General features: G+C 45.9%; 1 protein-coding gene and 1 non-coding gene across 3 annotated transcripts in view; both read left to right on the top strand.

Annotated features, from left to right (window-relative positions):
* Positions 1–18,057, top strand: part of CLDN10 (claudin 10) — a 106,922-nt gene that overhangs the window by 23,878 nt on the left and 64,987 nt on the right. The window lies entirely within an intron of this gene.
* TRNAE-CUC lies at positions 12,975–13,047 on the top strand. The gene has a single exon. It is a non-coding gene; the product is annotated as a tRNA-Glu (tRNA).

Raw genomic sequence — 18,057 nt, 5'->3', positions numbered from 1 at the left:
AATGTTGGATTATGGTCCTTTGCAGGACTGTGTTATCCTACGGAGGTGAAAGCCCTTATGTTTCTAGGCTATTTGACAGCTCTGGGAAGGCAGAAATTAACTTGTGGAAAACTCACAGTAATGCAGGTGATTCCTGTCCATAGCAATGCAAGCAATCCCTACTCAAGGTAACATAAGAAAATTCTGTCAGGTAGAGACTATAAAAACCAGTCTTTTTTTTTTTTTTTTTAATTTTATTTATTTGACAGAGAGAGAGACAGCGAGAGAGGGAACACAAGCAGGGGGAGTGGGAGATGGAGAAGCAGGCTTCCCGCGGAGCAGGGAGCCCGATGTGGGGCTCGATCCCAGGACCCCGGGACCATGACCTGAGCCGAAGGCAGATGCTTAACAACTAAGCCATCCAGGTGCCCCTATAAAAACCAGTCTTAATATCTTACCGATTCCTCCACAAGCTAATAATAATAATAATAAAAAACTCATGGGTTAATGATGGCCATTTAATATTTGCATGAGAGTCACGATTTTACCTTTTTAAAAATTACCCTTTAATACAACATTGCTGAGTTGCTTCCAGATTTCCATCCCTGTAGTCACTTCCAATTATTTTGTTCATTCAGCCTGTAAAGCAGTGTGTTTAAATTTATCAACACCATAATTGGCTTTCTTTGATCTTTCTCTAAATATTTTTTTTATGAGTAAATAACTTTCAAAGGTGGAGGCTTTGGTATCATAGGAAACCAAGAGGCTGAGAATGAGTCTGTCGGGAGCACTGAGGGCCGGGATCAAGATGGTTCGGTCACACACTCTGCCTCACAGAGGGTTGGGGGCCACTCACAAGATGGACACGGGGAAGAAAGAAATCAGTGCTTGGTGATTGCTCAGCGCAGGGGTCGGCTTCTAGGTCAGAACACCCGGAAGTGTTTGAGGCATTAAATAATCGGAAAAGAAAACACAAAAACAAATAGTGCTCAAGTACTACCCAAACAGCAGCCGAATTGTATCTAGAGGTAGAGAGAGGAAGGGTTTGTGAAGGAGGGGAAAGCAACCGGTAGTGGGGAAAAGGTAAGCAACTCCAAAGATTCTGTGAGCTTACAATTCAGAGCATTCAGCAGTTCAGTTCCTGCGAGGTATTTGTCTGACCGAAAGGGAAAAAACAACGTATGGGTTCAGGGATACAAAAGAGAAATTCCTAATTTATGCTTGTTCCACTAATCACAGACTGTAAGTTGACTGCCTAGGACTGAGGCCTTCACAGTCTTTTTGTTTGGCTAGCTGGTGCTTCTGAAATGATTTGAATAGAAATGCTTTTTTTTAGACAGGGAATGGCCTCCAATAATAGGCCCCTTCTCTGTAATAGCCCATATGGCCTCCCTCAGTTGTTTTGCCCATGGAAGCATTTGAGTTTGCACCCTTGACTAATAGTTGTATTTCTAAGCACTTTTTGAAGACATTGACACAGATTTAATGCTGTGACATTATTTATAGCAGTTAGCCAGACTGAAGTGAGTTCAGACTCTGCTCCTGTCTGAACAGTCACCCTTTCACAGTGACCCCAAAATACAGGCCAACGACTTGCCTGCAAAATCCTCTATTTTGGCAACACCCAAACAGCACTCTTTTCCTTGTGCCATTTATATGTTTACTTAAAAAAAAAAAAAGATTTTATTTATTTATTTTGTGAGAGAGAGCGCAAAAGCAGGGGGAAGGGCAGAGGGAGAGAGAATCTCAAGTAGACTCCACACTAAGCGCTGAGCCCCTGATGCGGGACTCGATCCCAGAACCCCGAGATCACAACCTGAGCTGAAATCCAGAGTCGGATGTGAACTATATGTTTACCTTCGATGCACAACTGCTGAAGTTGTCTGAACCACATTTCTTTTTTATTTTTTAAGATTTTATTTATTTATTTGAGAGAGAGAGAGCATGATGAGAGGGGGGAGGGTCAGAGGGAGAAGCAGACTCCCCGCTGAGCAGGGAGCCCAGTGTGGGGCTGGGTCCCAGGACCCTGGGATCATGACCTGAGCCGAAGGAAGACGCTTAACGACTGAGCCACCCAGGCGCCCCGGTATCTGCATTTTACTACAACACTCCCAAGACTTAAAGTTTTAAAAACTTGCCTACAATCACACAGCTAGTAATAAGTCTAAGTCTAAAGCACTTGCCTTCAATCGCCAAACCATCCAAAGGCTTTTGAATTATGGCACCCCAAAAATACTCATTGATCAACTAGCAGGTGAATAATTATAGACATTATAGGCAGCAAAGAAGGAACACATACACTTCCTAACTTCAAGAGTACACTCAGCTCTCCTCTTAGATCTTGGAAAAGGCATTCATGCTGCCATTGTTCATGATCAAGGCAGATTCAAGAAGACTCCAACAGATTAAAGAAAACATTCTTCCCAGTCTCGACCCCTGGGATCCAACCACCTTCTAGCCCAAAGGTCTTCCTTCATTATTGTTTGTCATCTGCTATGGTTAGAGACCTTCTAGAACAGGTGTTCTTTTTAATTTTTATTTATTTATTTATTTATTATTTTTTAATGTAATGGGCGTGTAGCCTAACATGGGGCTTGAACTCACAACCCTGAGATTAAGACCTGAGCTGAGATCAAGAGTCAAATGCTCAAACGACTGAACCACCCAGGTGCTCCTAGAACAGGTGTTCTTTTTTTTTAAGATTTTACTTATTTATTTGACAGAGAGAGACACAGCAAGAGAGGGAACACAAGCAGAGGGAGTGGGAGAGGGAGAAGCAGGCTTCCCGTGGAGCGGGGAGCCCGATGCGGGGCTCGATCCCAGGACCCTGAGATCATGACCTGAGCTGAAGGCAGACGCTTAACGACTGAGCCACCCAGGTGCCCCCAGAACAGGTGTTCTTAATCTGGGGGTCCGTGAATGTGGATTTTGTCAAATGCTTTTTCTGCATCTACTGAGATGATAATGTGATTTTCGTCTTTCATTCTGCTGATAAAATGCCTTACATGAGTTGATTTTCTGATGTTATACTATATTTGCATCCCTGAGATAAACCCTGTTTGGTCGTGGTATAGAATTCTTTTTATTATTTTACTATGTTTAAATTGTGGTAAAATATATATAACATTTGCCATGTTTAAGTGTGTAAGTCTTATATTTTAGCTGGATTCAACTTGCTAGTATTTTGTTGAGAATTTGTGGGGTCTATTGAATACAGGTATTGGTCTATAGCTTTCTCTTTTGTGTGAGGACTTTGGTTTTGGGATCTGGCCTTATAAAATGGGTTGAGATGGGTTTCCTCTCTTTTGCTTTTTGGAACAGTTCATGTGACATGTAGGGTGGAACTTGATTATGATGGGCTTAAAGTGTCAAAGCAGGGGTATCAGCATTTTACCCCAAGGTGATGAAGAGCCATGGGAGCTTCTACTATAGAATATGAATTTCAATAATTTTTTTAAAAATCACTACAAGTAAGGAAATATGACTTAAAACAAATGGGAACCCTCTTCATGAGATAGAGGAGGAGAGCTAAAATCATATAGTTTAGGAGCAAATGGAAATATATTTGTAATAGACAAAAAGGGATATTGGTGCCTTAAAAATACAAGTCCAGGGGCACCTGGCTAGCTTGAGCCTGTGACTCTTGGTATCAGGGTTGTGAGTTTGAGCCCTACGAGGGTGTAGAAATTACTTAAAAATAAAGTCTTAAAAACGTATGTAAATCCAGTGTTGAGATAGCATTTGAAAAAAACATTTACTTATAAAAATTTATTATGGAAATAATATACAAAGTGGAGAAAGTAGGATAATGAGCCTCCATGTTCTGATCATCTATTTTCAACAATTATCAACACATGACTACTTTTGTTTCTTCCATACCCTCTCTGCTCCTTAGTATCATGCAACCCCCGCTAATTTTTTTTCTTTTTTGGAGGGGGGGGAGACAGAGAAAGGGAGGGAGAGAAAGGGAGGGGGAGGGGCAGAGGGCATGGGAGAGAGAGCCCGACACCCAGTGTGGAGCTTGGGGCTCAATCCCACAACCCTGAGGTCACAACCTCACGACCCTGAGGTCACAACCTGAGCTGAAATCAAGAGTCGGACACTTAACCTACTGAGCCACCCAGGCGCCCCCCTGCTAAATTATTTTTAAGCATCAGACATCGAAATTATTTTACCCATAAATATTTTAGTCTATCTAAAAAAAAAGACTTTTAAAAGCATAGTCTCATAAACATCATACACCCTTCACATTTATAGTATTTCCATAACACTATCAAATATCCAGGTAATGTTCTGAATAGTCCTGATTCTCTCATAAAAAAATTTTTCTATAGTTGGTTTGTCCAAATCAGTATCCAGATAAGGCACTAATACTGCATTTGGTTAGTAAGTCTCTTAAATCTCTTTTAATCTACAGGTTCCCCATCCCTCTTTCTTCTTTATACAATTTATTTGTTGCAGAACAATAATTTCTACAAGCCTGTAGAATATCCCAAACTCTTTTTGTTGTTGATTATATCTCTGTGGGGAGGTATTTCCTATAACCATTTGCCTTGATCCATTATTTCACTAAAGTTTGCAAAATAGAGATATTTCGATTCTAGTATCCCTCTGTACTTATTAGCTTGAATTCTTCTAAAAGAAGAAATTTATGTCACTACTATTTGGTTATCTTCTATAACAACTTCAGTGCAGTTCTGCAGAAGAAAGAATCAATCAATTGGTTTTTTTAAAGATTTTATGTATTTATTTGAGAGAGAGAGAGAGCACGAGTGGGGTAGGGGCAGAGGGAGAAGCAGACTCCCCGCTGAGCAGGGAGCCCAACGTGGGGCTCCATCCCAGAACCCTGAGATCATGACCTGAGCTGAAGGCAGACGCTTAACCGATTGAGCCACCCAAGTGCTCTTCAAGCAATTATTTTGCCTTTCTATTTCCCAGTTTTAAAATTTATTTATTATTTTAAAATATACTTTTTAATTTTTTTTTTTTTTTAAGTAATCTCTATACCCAACGTGGGGCATGAACTCATGACCATGAGATCAAGAGTTGTGTGCTCTACCACCTGGGCCAGCCAGGTGCCCCCCAGTTCCTTCTTTCTCCAGCTGTCTTCTGTTTAAATCAGACGCATCTCTTCAGAATAATGAGTTGGATTCCTAGTTTCCTTCAAAGGAGTGTGTGTTGTAATTGTATGAACTCACAGATTTTTAACATATTCAGTGTGTTTCAATATTTTGCAGTCATTCTTTTTGGTGCTGAAATCATATATTCTCTGGTCTATGGGCTCTTCACCTTGGTTCCTAAGCCTTTTGGGCATGATTCTGTGGTCTTTGATAACTTCCTTGCTTGCTGATATGACAAGGTGTTCCAGGCTCATTCTTGACCCTGAATCAGTCATTTCTCCAAGGAGCTCTGTTCCTTCTAGTGAAATGGTATTTAGAAAGCACAGTCCGGGTGCTAAGGGTGCTCATTGCTGAGTTAGTCAAGGCATCTAGACCTTTTCAACAGACAGAGCTAAAAAATAATTTTTTTTTCTAATTTTTATTTATTTTATTCATGAGAGACAGAGAGAGAGAGAGGCAGAGGGAGAAGCAGGCTCCCAAGGAGCAGAGAGCCCGATGCGGGACTTGATCCCAGGACCCTGGGATCATGACCTGAGCCGAAGGCAGATGCTTAACCATCTGAGCCACCCAGGTGCCCTAAAAAATAATTTTTTAAAACCAAAAATACATATGTATTCTTACTAATATTTCTAATTCATACTGGGATACAGGGTTTTGATCTGATATTTACATACTTTTTTCCTCTCACTGAAAATCTTGGCTCCTAATTTAAAAAATACTTAATTTCCTTTGCTACTAAATATATTATTCTTTCATAATAACTATACCTTACTATCAGAAAATATATCAGAGGGGAAATCATATTAAAAAGTACTTACTGAAAATCGTTTGAGATTTCTTTGTACTTTGAGGGTTGTCTCTTTTTTTCCCTTGGTATATACCTTACTAGGACTGTACAGTACAATTACTGTGGTTTAAAAATAGAAGTATTTAAAAAGTCCAGATTCAGCTGAGAGCCAGGGAGTTTTAGCCAACATTAAAGGCAGAAATGAGAGGTTATGAGCTGAGTGCTGTAGCCAACTATCAACTCAAGTCTCTGCTAATTCAGGGAAGGATATGTACATAGTTATATTTACAATAATTCCTTTAACTTAACCATTGGTATTTAGGAGGAGTTCGACCCTTGCTAATGATCAGTTACCCAACTGGCTGAGAGTTAATTTCACTCCTGAGGCTTTGGTCTTTAGGAGGAAAGGGCAAAGTCCTACAGCCAAGGAGGGTTAGTGTGCTACTGAACTTAAGCACCTCTGTTTGCAGAGGAGGAAATGAAGATCCAGCAGAGTCTAGTAACTTGCCTAACCTGGCACAGCTGATTAGTAGAAGGGACTGGAAACCATCTGCCATCCCCATTTCATGACACTGCAGTCTGCCCCCTTGCTCTCCTGTGTGAATGAAGAGTATGGTCATTGTTGCAATGAGCAAGGGAGATCCAGTCTGAAAGTTTAGTTTCAAGACTCGAGGTACTCAATAAATGTTTATGAGAATTTGCTCAGTCATTTGGTAAATATTTAGTAATTGGCTCTGAGTACATAGTGAGACAGCATTTATTGTCTACTTTTTGTCTTTGTTTTTGCTTTTTTACTTGTCCAGTAATAAATTGAAGAGAACATGTATCTGCATGTATCTGGTACAACGTGAAGACTGGAGACTGTCAAACATTTAAAACAATTTTCCCACAATCTTTTATCAAAAACAACATTACCTTAACATAATTTCTACTGTCCTGATTGTTAATGTTCCTTTGTATTTATTTATCTAATTCAGTAAACCATGACCACATACAGAGCACTGGGTTTAAGAGGATTTCCCAACAATTAGAATCCAGTATGGAGAGAGCTGCCTTCGAGAGGAGGCTGTGAATTGTTATCAGAGATCTACAGAGAGAATTCCTGCAGAGGTCAGAGGAGGGGACGCAGTGATATCCAGGGTCCTTTCTAACCCTGAGATTGGATGAGAGATTTTCTTCTGATATGTATGATGTCCCAATGACAGTGGCTTTTTTGGGGGTAGACAGTAGCAACCATTTATACAAAGTTTCCCTCCAAGCTCAGTTCTATTTACAGCCTTGCCCACAGAGATGACATATCAAGAAAATAAGAGGAGGTGGTCCCTCTGGGGAAAGTCTCCATGCCACTCTCATCGTAGGGACCCCTCATCACAAATGAAAGGACAGGCTTTGTGGGAATCACAGCAACTTGCTGTTAGGCATGTGCTGCCAAGTTCTTTTCTTCCTTCTTTCTCCAGCTGTCTTCTGTTTAAATCATACGCATCTCTTCTGATACCTCCTTTCACCTGAGTTTTATTAGCACCTAAGTTCTTAGCCCAAGGATAAAAGAAGCAAGTGGACCCACTTGGGACTTGGAAAGTTATCTGCCTAAAGCCTGAGCTTTCAAAGTCATCCAACAAATACTTGAGCCCCTCCTGTGTGCCTCACTCCAAGATAGGTGCTGGGGGTCTAGGAAGGAGACTCGGTGGGTGCTCTTCCAGGCTAACAGAGGTAGGAAGAGGAGAAAGGAGCATATAAAGGAAAATTGGTGAGGGGGAGGTCAGGGAAAGGGAGGGTCCTAATTTCATGGAGGAGGAGGAGTCTTGCTGGGCAAAGGGATATTTCACTTTCCCCCAAAAGGAGAAGAAAGAATTAGTCAATAAAAGGGAGAGGGGAGGGGTGCATGGGTGGCTCAGTCAGTTAACTGACCGACTCTTGATTCTGGCTCAGGTCAAGATCTCGGGGTGCTGGGATCGGGTCCCGGGACAGGCCCCATGATGGGCTCCACACTCAGCAGGGAGTCTGTTTGTCGCTCTGCCCTCTGTTCCCCCGCTTGTGCTCTCTCTTGCTCTCTCAAATAAATAAAATCTTTGGCGGGGGGGAAGGAGAGGGGAACTTCCAAGCAGGGGAAAGACTGGTCCAAAGGTCCAGAACAAAAGGGAGTTTGGTGAATTCGAGGATCTGAAAGAGGCTAAGACCTGTTGAGCATAGGCTGGAGAGGGAGAATCTTGAAATTAAGAGAGGAGAGCAGGCATCCGATGGTGGAGGGGCTTGTCCCTCTCAGAATGTTCACAGTATTTCCAACTTGACCTGTGGATATATTCTTCAGTCCTAAAGGAGTTCTTTTCTAGCTTCTTAAAGGGCATATCAGGGTTTCTCATTGAGTAGTTAAAAACCAACATTTGAGGGGGCGCTTGGGTGGCTCAGTCACTTAAGCGTCCGACTCGTGATTTCGGCTCAGGTCATGATCTCAGGATTGTGAGATCAAGCCCCACGTAGGGCTCCGTGCTGAGTGTGGGGCCTGCTTGGGATTCTCTCTCTCCCTCTCCCCCTCCCACCATTCATGCTCTTTCTCTCTCTCAAAAAAAAAAAGATATACACATCCAAGAATCAAGAGACAAAAAATTGAGGGCAAAAAAACCCCCACATCGTCAACTCCTTTAAATTTTAAAAGGATAGGGTACTTATCACTATAGGTAATATGGTAAATCTAAGGCAATAGGGTTCTAATTCCTTTGACAGAATGCTTAATTTTAAACATTGAGGTATAATTGACATATAATGTTTCTGGTATAAAACATAATAATTCAGTATTGGTATATATTGTGAAATGATCACAATAAGTCTAATTAACATGTACCATCACATAGGTACAAATTTTTTTTGTGGTAAGAATTTTTAAGATCTTAGCAACTTTCAAATATACCCCATTTTGCCCACCCCCACCTTTGGCAACCATCAAACTGTTCTCTGTATCCACAAGCTTGGTTTTGTTTTTTGGCGCTTTTTTTTTTGTCAGAGGGGGAGGTTGACAAAATGTTTTCAAGTTACGAATGTGAGAAGAGAAACCGGGCACCATGACCACAAGAGTTGAGCCTGACTGTAGCAACCATGGTGCTTGGAATCCCAGGCTTCCTGTGTGCATTGGGTTTCTGCTTGGGATACTCCTGAGACTTAGTGTATACCACCCCCTCCCCCCAGAAGGGGATATAACAGAACACATTAGAACAAGGGCTGAGGGAGAGATGGGCAGCGGGCACCCCAGGCTGCCATAATGCCCAGGGACTCCCAGGGATGGGGACCAGAGGACTCTCCCCTCAGCCCGTCAGCACTCCTGTCATGATTCAGTCTAGGCTGAATAATAATAGCAAATTCCGTGCACATCCTATTTCACTATGTTCTCATTTTTAAAATTCAGCTGATCTCAAAGTGTCTGAGTGTCTATCAGAATCATCTGGAGGGTTTGCGAAGCCTAGACCCCACCCGCCTGAGGTTTCTGACTCAGCAGGCCTGGGCTGAAGCCAAAATTTGCATTTGTGATGATCTCCCAGGTGACACTGCTGCTGTTGGTCTGGGGACCACACTTTGAGAACTCCTGATGAATTCATTGCACAAAAATTGTTGGAGGGCCTGCTTTGTGCCAGGCTGTTCAGCTTTGGAGGATACAAGTCCCTGCCCTCAAGGGGCTCACCCACTCGTGGAGAAAACAAAAAGAATGACAACATAACACATCAGAAAAGGGCTCCGGTGGAGGGTAGCAGGGGTTGCGATGGGCACGTGGAAGACAAAGGGATAGGTGAGGACAGGTTAGTTGGCACAGAGGGGCATGGGTGAGAAGCAGGAGGAAGAAGCCACATGTTCACAAAAGGCAGGAGACCCACGGGCTGTGTCTCGGTGGAACTGGAAAGGAAAGCGCGAGTAGACAGCAGGGATGAGTATGAAAGAGATCAGAGACCCATGCAGGGCTCTGATCCGGGGTGAGACCCTATTGGATTGCCTTTGGGGAAGAGCATTCTGGTGGTCGAGGGGATAAGGAGGGGGTGAGGACAGGGTGGTGTGGAGACCATTTGGTGGTGCAGATAAGAGATAGGAAATCCTGGGCCGGGCAGGAGCCGGCAGGTGGAGAAGGTAAGGCTGCTGGTCTCCCAGTGATGTGTTACTGGGGTAAATCACAAGGCCTGGTAGAGAAGAACATTAACTTGTAGGCACCGGAGTTTTCGGCTTAGGGTGAACTGCTGTCCGCTAAGTGGTCAAGGACATACACCCCCAACGCCGCACCGAGGAACTGGGCCAGCGGCGGGGTATCAGAACATGCCGGAGGCTGTCCCACAGCGGCGATCAGACCCAGCAGCTCGGGGCTAGTGTGAAAGAGCCCCGCGCCCACTCCCTGCTCCTTCACGCACTCTGTCTTCGTAGGGACAGGGAATATCCCAGGGATTATGGGCGCTCCCTGGTGGGAGAAGTAACCCAGTTGGAAAGAGGGAGTGTCTGGAGCTCAGCCGTGGCTCCAGAGCCTGTTCTTCTGGGGAACTGAATGTATTCATTTCCTACGGCTGCCTTAAATGTTAAGGCTCAGCGTGGTGGGGACCCGAGTGGAGGGAGGGGCGGGGGGTGGTCAACGACAGAAATGTGTTCTCTCCATCCTGGAGACCAGAAGTCTGAAGTTCTGGAGACCAGTTCCCTGGGAGGGCTGTGAAGATACTCTGTTCTGTGCCTCTCTCCCAGCTTCTGCTGGTCTGTCAACAATCTGGTGTTCCTTGGTCTGTAGATGCAGCACCCCTATTTCCAACGTCCTCCTCACATGGTGTTCATTCTGTGTCCAAATTTCCCCCCTTTTTAAAAGAACTTATTTGAGAGATCACGAGTGGGGGGGTAGAAAGAGAAGCAGGTTCCCCACAGATCAGGGAGCCCGATACAGGACTTGATCCCAGGACCCTGAGATCATGACTTGAGCCAAAAGCAGACCTTAACCGACTGAGCCACCCAGGCACCCTAAATTTCCCCTTTATTTATTTGACAGAGACACAGCGAGAGAGGGAACACAGCAGGGGGAGTGGGAGAGGGAGAAGCAGCCACCCAGGTGCCATAAATTTCCCCTTTATTTATTTATTTGACAGAGAGAGACACAGCGGGAGAGGGAACACAAGCAGGGGGAGGGGGAGAGGGAGAAGCAGGCTTCCTGCCGAGCTGGGAGCCCCATGCGGGGCTGGATCCCAGGACCCTGGGATCATGACCTGAGCCGAAGGCAGACGCTTAACGACTGAGCCACCCAGGCGCCCCTAAATTTCCCCTTTGTATAAGGACACCAGTCATATTGGCTTAGGGTCTGCCCTAATGGCCTCGTCTTAACTTGTTACATCTGCACCACTCAGGGTCACATTGTGAGGCAGCAAGGATTGGCAAGTCAGTGTTTGAATCTGAGGGCAGGAAAACACAATGCAACCTATAAGAGGAGCTGACACGTCTGCTGACTCAGCTCTCTGTTGAGCGGCTAAGAGTGGGGAGGGCACGAGCCTCCCTGTTCGCCATCAGATCCCCCAGCCATTCAGAGCCGGAGTGCCAGAACCTGCGCCAGCCCCATCTCAGCGGCCCCTCCGCACTATTGTCATCTGTGGGCTTCCCTGCTCTTCCGAAAGCCCAGGGAAGTGGCCGGCAGGGTTTGAAAGGGTTTGGGTGCCCTTCGCCCCAAAGGTCTCACGGCCTTGGTGAGGCTGCGCTGCTCGCTGCCCTGTAGGGCCAGGGCGCCCAGACTGGAGCTCCAGAAGGTGGCCCCTTGCCCATCTCATGTCTTCCAGTTCCACTTCTGTGGGTAGGGTCTCAGCTCATTATCCTTGCATGCTCCCACGAGCCCAAGCCCACTTGCCCAGGTCAGAGGACCCTGATTTTTTTTTTCCTTTTTGCCCACCGGGGGGTGGGGAAGGAATGTCATACCTCATTGTAACTTGACCATTGTTTGATGTCTGCCTCCCTGACAGGGCTGGGTGGTCTTCTCTGCTCACCCCAAGTTTCTGCCAGCTTATCCCGTGCCACCCCCTCCCACCTTAGGTCACCTCTCCCCTCTCTATGTGCCACTCCCCTTCTGGAGTTAATGGCAGGAGGATAGAGGAGGGAAGGTGGTGTCTGGGGAGATGCAAAGGAATGATGAAGGTGATTTTTCATGTGTAAATGTGGCATGTGGGTGGGTCGAGGAGCTGGAGATGTACTGTAGGCGTATCGTTGGGAATGCAAGAGGGAAGTCTGAGTTGGGGGTGGAGATGTGGAGGTTCAGAATAGATATGCTTTTCCAGGGAGTGTGTGAAGGGCAAGGCTGGCCTCCTGGGCAAATGTGACCATACAAGACAGAGGACGGAGGATGCCACCGTGTTGATTAAAAGGAGCTTTAACACCTATTCTCTCCTTGGTCCTCACGCTGAAATTACGAGATCAGTTAAGCAGGTGAAGTAACTGAGTCTCAGAGAGGCCGACCCTTGGGCAAGTGCTCATAGCGTCTAGGTGGGAGAGCCAGGTCTCGAACTCCAAGTTCCGAGCATTTCTCACTCCATTGGCTCATTTATCCATCCGGGAGTCACAGACTGAGCTTTCTGTGTGAGTGTGCAGGGTCTTGATCCACACCATGGGCAGCGTGGTGGGGACCCGAGTGGAGGAAGGGGCAGGATGTGAGACAAAGCCGGCTCCTCTTCCCTATAGCCCAGAAGGGACACTAGGGAACAGTGGCAAAGGCCCATGTGCGTAAACAGGGTGCCATCCCACCGACCCTGCCGCAGGTGGGCCATGCACCAGCAGGGGGCAGCACCTGGGAGCGCAGTTAGGCGTGCGGAATCTCAGCCCCCCGGACCTGCTGAATCTGCAGATGACCAGTATCCCCGGGTGATCTGCATCCCATCCAAATATGAACAGCGCTGGCGCCAACTACAGACAGACTCGTACACGGATGGAGGAGAAGAACGTGTGGTTAGTTAGGGAAGAGGCTTCTTGGAGGCGGCCTCTAGCAAGGAAAGCCAGCTGCCACTTGGGAAGAAATGAGATCTTTTGTCCACAACAGTGGTTCTCAAACTCGGCTGCAGGGGGGAATCACCTGTGGTGTTTTAGAAAGTATTGGTTCCTGGGGCGCCTTGCTGGCTCAGCTGGTAGAGCATGCGACTCTCGATCTCAGGGCCGTGAGTTCAAGCCCCATGTGGGGCGTGGGCACTGCTTAAAGAAGAAAAAATAAAGATGAAGACACTAGGATTTAAAAAAAATAACAAAAACTTGATTTCTGCCTCCCCGCCCCAGAGATTCTGACTTAATGGAGATAAAACCTCGGCCCTGGGATTTTTCAGAGCTCCCCAGGTGATTCACATTTGCAGGCAAGCTTGTGAACCACTGCCTTTTGCCATATTTAAGAAGTAATGGACTATACCTGAATGAGGAAAGTGTCAACAGCGATCAGGTGGTTCCAGTGCAGGACCAGGAGGGTGCGTTAGGTGTTTAGAGGGCGGGCGGTTGGGGAGGAGGACTCTAGCTCCTGCCAGCCTTCCTGCCCTTCCTGTGCTCTTCCTGCCCGCCCCCCCGCCCCCATCTTCCCATGCTCCCACGCGGATGCTTGGATTCTGCTTCCCCCTAGTGGTGGTTTTCAGCATGGCACAGCTGTCTCCAGTTCTGTACAAATCCTGCGCTCATCACAAACCAGAGAGTCCCCAGTGTGCTCTCGATGGGTGGGATGGCCTAGGAATTGTGGACAGTGAGCAGCTTGGCAGTGACTCCAGGAGTCGCTCCTTCACAGGAAAGCTCAGGGGGTTCTAGGTCTCTGGTCAGGCACTGGTCTGACACAGGACTGTCACTGGAGCCTAAGCGGTTTCCTGTGCTTGGGGTTTAGGGAAATTCGTCTTATGAGCCAGTGGCAAGCGCTAGGCTATCGAGCATCGTGAAGCGCAGAGGAATAAGGAAACAGGCTTCCTAATAAACAGCAGTCCGCCCTTATCCAGCTCTATGCAGCAAGGCTGTGCCTTTACTTAATTATCACATTTAATACTGACACCAGCCTGGGAGGTGTTAGGATCCCCATCTTACGGACAAGGAAACAAACCTCCAGAGCTTCAGTAACTTGCTCAAGGCCATACAGCTTGCGCATGACAGATGCAGGATCTGAGCCCTGTCCTTCCCAGCTGCTCCCATGTACCTGCAAGACCCGGGAGGTCTCGCCTGCGCAAAACTTTGCACTGTGGCTTCAGCACGAACTCCGTTTGTGTCCAGAGGGTCCCTCCAGGCGCCCCTACTTCTTTTGCTCCCTATTGTGCGTAGATTCCTATACTTCCCTTTGCAGGGCAGCCCCCGAGAACTCCACATTTGGCAGGAGGACACCCTTGCCCTATTCTGGCAGAAAGCTTCTCCCTACAGCCAGCTCCTGGGGTGGGGGGAGTCTCCTGTCATATTTTGAAGAGCATTTTCCCTTGACCTGGCTTCCTCCCTCTTGTCTCCCCTGAAGCTTCCTGCTCATTCCGGGCCAGCTCCTCTCCACTCTGTCTTCGCTACAGGCACTTCTATAGCTCTGGTGTTGGTCAGAATCACCAGGGGGAGCTGGTTGGGATGCAGAATCCTAGGCACGAGCCCCAAGATTCTGATTCGGGGGGGGTCACAAGTGGGGCTGGGGAATCCGAATTTTTTGAAACAACCCTATGGATTCTGCTGCAGGTGGTCCTCAGAGCACACTTGGAGAAGCATCCAACATGGCTGGCACTAACATTCGTGGGGCCCACATCAAGAGCATAAAGGAAGGCCCATACTATATGTTTAAATATTTCGACATTATAAATCAAGCTAACAAACGGTCAAATATACCTTCGAAAGTACCTGGCAGGCTAGGATTCCTGGAGTCTGGAGCTCTAAGCCAGAAGGTGGACAGCAGAGAACAGACCCCAGCCTCCAGCACTCCCCCCTTCTCGTCCCACCTCTGGCTCTGACCCTCTTTCTGCCCTGAGGAATCTGCTGCTCAAGCAAGAGGATGCCCAGCCCTCAAGTCTAAGCTCAGTCTACCTTCTTCCCACCCCACAAACAGCTGTATCTTGACCACCTATCTGGCGAGAGATGGAGCCTGGGGAGAAGGTCTGCTTTGGCTCTGGGAGCAGGAATTTGGGAGTTCTAGGTACTCAGAGTATGGCTTGGAGGGGGGGCGGGCAGCTCCAGGTAGACACATCCCCTTGTCCTTATTGGCTGCCTGCACCCTTGGGAGGGTGCAGCCAGAGGATGACCCAAGCAGAGCCCTTGAAACCAGTGTTCCTCAAACTTCCATGTGAGTAGGAATCGCCTGGGATCTGAAGATGTTGAATCCATAGGGTCTGGGGCACAGACTCAGGACTGTGTGTTCCTAACGCCTCCAGGCAAAGCCAATGTAGCTGGCTCATAGGCCAAGGTGAGAATAGGAAAGCTCCATGGCAGAGTAGGCAAGATTTTTCTGTAAAGGGCCAGGGAGTAAATCTTTAGATTTAGAGACCCCTATGGTCTCTCTGCAAGGCCTCAGCTTTCCTGGTGTGACACAAAGTAACCACAGACAAAATGGAAATGAATGAGCATGGCTGTGTTCCAATAAAACCTTATTTACGGACACGGAAATTTGAATTTCATGTAATTTTCCTATGGCAGAAATCCTTCTTCTCTAGATTCTTTCAACCAAAAATGTAAAAACTATTCTTAGCTCACAGGTTAAACAGATGGTGTGTCAAAGTTGGCCCCAAATCTCTGAAAGATAAGGATGTTTTAACATAACCCAACACCAACATCACACCTAAAAATAATGAGCAATAATTGCTTAATTAAATACCCTTTAGGTGTTTGAATTTCTAATTGTCTCATAAAAGATAGATTCACCACTATTCTTAAATACAGAATGCCTGTCCAGTCTTTCTACTTGATTCCTTGTCCCCATAGTAACTCCATGTCTTGTACCCAGTAAATGTGGTCATACTACATCTCACCGATAGATGGCACTAATAATCGTGACATTTGCTAACTTCCCTTGGCATTTACACAAGAGAGAAAACATCATTTGTATGCAATTTGCAATTATAGGTGAATATAGGAGCACACACAAAAATTACAAATAGGCTGTTCATTCTGTGTAACATGTATAAAATCTCAATACATTCCAATTCCAAGGAAAAATTATTGATGTCAAAAAATTCTCAATTTGTTTTAAATGAAGAGCATATGGCAAGCCCACTGCTCTATTTTGAGGTTTACTGCTACTGTGTCAACATTTTCAGTGTTAAATCATTGAGGCCACTCGTGTTTTTATGTTCTTCTGCTTATGAGAAAAGCAAATTGAATCTGTTTGCACAGTCGATCCGTGTGGGATACTCATTACCAATGTACTATCTGAATTGTATCTGAATCTCAAGCAGACTCCCCGCTGAGTGTGGATCTCGATGCAGGGCTTGATCCCACAACCTGAGCGAAATCAACAGTAGGACGCTTAACTGACTGAGCCACCAAGGCAGCCCTCACCAAATATAAGAACTCTGTAAGAGTAGTCTCCTCCCCTGCATCCTTTGTGTTATAGTATTTTTCTTCTGCACAAGTTATAAAGGATAGATTTACATGGTACTCACTAGATTTCAGAGGTGAAGAAAAAGGAGGAGGTTAGCTCAACTCTTAGGTTCCTGACTTGGGCCATTGTTGGCAATTCATCTAGGAAAAAGTGCTTTAAAAAATCATCACTCTGAGGGTATAAATGAGATCATAATTACAGTAATATTTCAAATTTCAATATTCTGTCTTCCCATCTGCTGGATTATAGAGTCTTGTCTTTTGGGAGTTCCCTCTGCTCATGTCTGAGAAGCCCCAGTGGGTGTTTCTTTCTCTAGAAATGTGCCCTGATGCTCACAGTGTGGGCTGGCTTAAGAGCATGTTTTCGGTCAGGGAGATGCATACTTTTCCAGTGCATTCTACTCAATAAAAGGGGTCTCTCAACAAAGATGCCCTGTTTCTGGAGGCTCCACTATTTCTGATGGACACAGTCATATGGATGATTACAACGGTGAGAGGTAAAACTGACAGTCTCATCGGTTTCCAGTGCTCACTCAAGCATACTGGTTTCTTCTGGGCTTTAGCCTGTGGTGTGGTTGAACTGGTTGAAATACTTTCTGTCCAGCTCAGAAGAAATGGATTCATAGATGGAGCTTGTATTAGGCCTGTATCTTCAGTATTTCTCTACTTGACATCTCCAGTATGCAGCTAAAGATGTTGATCTCAGAACAGAATTCAGCTGAATGTGTAGATTTGCATAGAGGTGATAATAGAAGCCACAGGATGGATGTCTTCACCAAAAGAGAGAATATAAAGGAAGAAAAATAGAAGGCCAAAGACTAAACCACAGGAAGTGGCTTATGTTGGGAGTTAAGAGGCTTTAATAAACATACAGACACGAGATTCTAAAGAATGGGGCACCTGGGTGGCTCAGTTGGCTAAGCGTCTGCTTTAGGCTCAGGTCATGATCCCAGGGTCCTGGGATTGAGCCTGTGTCGGGCTCCCTGCTCAGCGGGGAGTCTGCTTCTCCCTCTGCCTCTCCCCCTCCCCCCGCTCATGCTCTTGCATACACACACTCTCTCTCTCAAATAAATAAATAAAATCTTTTTTAAAAAGATTCTAAAGAATGTATCTTTGTATAAGGCCAAAGGAAAGGCTGCTGTACAAAGGAGTGGTTATGGATGCTACGTGGAATTACAGGAAAATGCACGTGTTCAAATACACCCTGGATTTAGAAATTAGGAAACCACTAAAAGTAAAGAAAGGTTGTCAAGAAAACCAGCAAAGTAAGCAAAGATGATTCCTGAAGAAGTATGGCAACTAGAGGAGAGAGAGAAATAGAGAAGGGAGTAGAGGACTTCCCATTTCCAGTTCACAAGTAAAGAGCTTGGAAAGACCACTCCTCCTAACAACAAGTAAAAAACTGAACACACTGAGAAATCAACAACTTTTCTTGGCTCCATAAGAGACGGGAGTCCACAGGGCGAATCCTATGCTCTCCAAGACTGGAGAAACAGGCAGGCCAAGGTAGGGAGTGCCAGCTTACCGGAGCACACACTCAGTGAGCAGAAACCACTTCAGGAACCAGAACTCAGGCAGGAAAACCAGAAATGTAACAGGAATTGCAGGAGGCTCAGTGCAGCAAGTCTGAGAGTTATAAACTCCAGGGAGACCCAGTCATAACAGGGCCCC

Source organism: Neomonachus schauinslandi, chromosome 3, assembly GCF_002201575.2.
Source record: "Neomonachus schauinslandi chromosome 3, ASM220157v2, whole genome shotgun sequence".
Lineage (NCBI taxonomy): Eukaryota > Metazoa > Chordata > Mammalia > Carnivora > Phocidae > Neomonachus > Neomonachus schauinslandi.
This window is presented reverse-complemented; position numbering and strand designations above follow the sequence as displayed.